The sequence below is a fragment of the Buceros rhinoceros genome, unplaced genomic scaffold, assembly GCF_000710305.1.
Source record: "Buceros rhinoceros silvestris isolate BGI_N320 unplaced genomic scaffold, ASM71030v1 scaffold2776, whole genome shotgun sequence".
NCBI lineage: Eukaryota > Metazoa > Chordata > Aves > Bucerotiformes > Bucerotidae > Buceros > Buceros rhinoceros.
The window spans coordinates 20,906-21,141 of NW_010416732.1; the positions used below are offsets into that span (position 1 = coordinate 20,906).

At 39.0% G+C, this 236-nt stretch overlaps 1 protein-coding gene across 1 annotated transcript in view; it reads right to left on the reverse strand.

Annotated features, from left to right (window-relative positions):
* Nucleotides 1-236, reverse strand: part of LOC104494993 (zinc finger protein 277-like) — a gene marked incomplete at its 3' end in the record, with an annotated part of 22,962 nt that overhangs the window by 16,947 nt on the left and 5,779 nt on the right. The window lies entirely within an intron of this gene.

A 236-nucleotide genomic window follows, 5' to 3' on the forward strand; every position in this document is an offset into this window, starting at 1 on the left:
TTGCACAGTAAGTTGTTTTTTGCTAATTTCACTACATGTGTATTACCACAAAAAAGACAGTGTGTCAATGCATTGCAGATTCTTGCAAGAAGAAAAATGTTCAGCACAGTCAGTCTTTTCCAGTGCTCTGGGCGTATTTTCCACCTGTGTGAACACTGACACGCAACCTGTAAATTTATTCCAAGGAAAAATCTATAAACAAGGAGCTTGTGTACGTTTGTGAAGCAGCTAGGGAA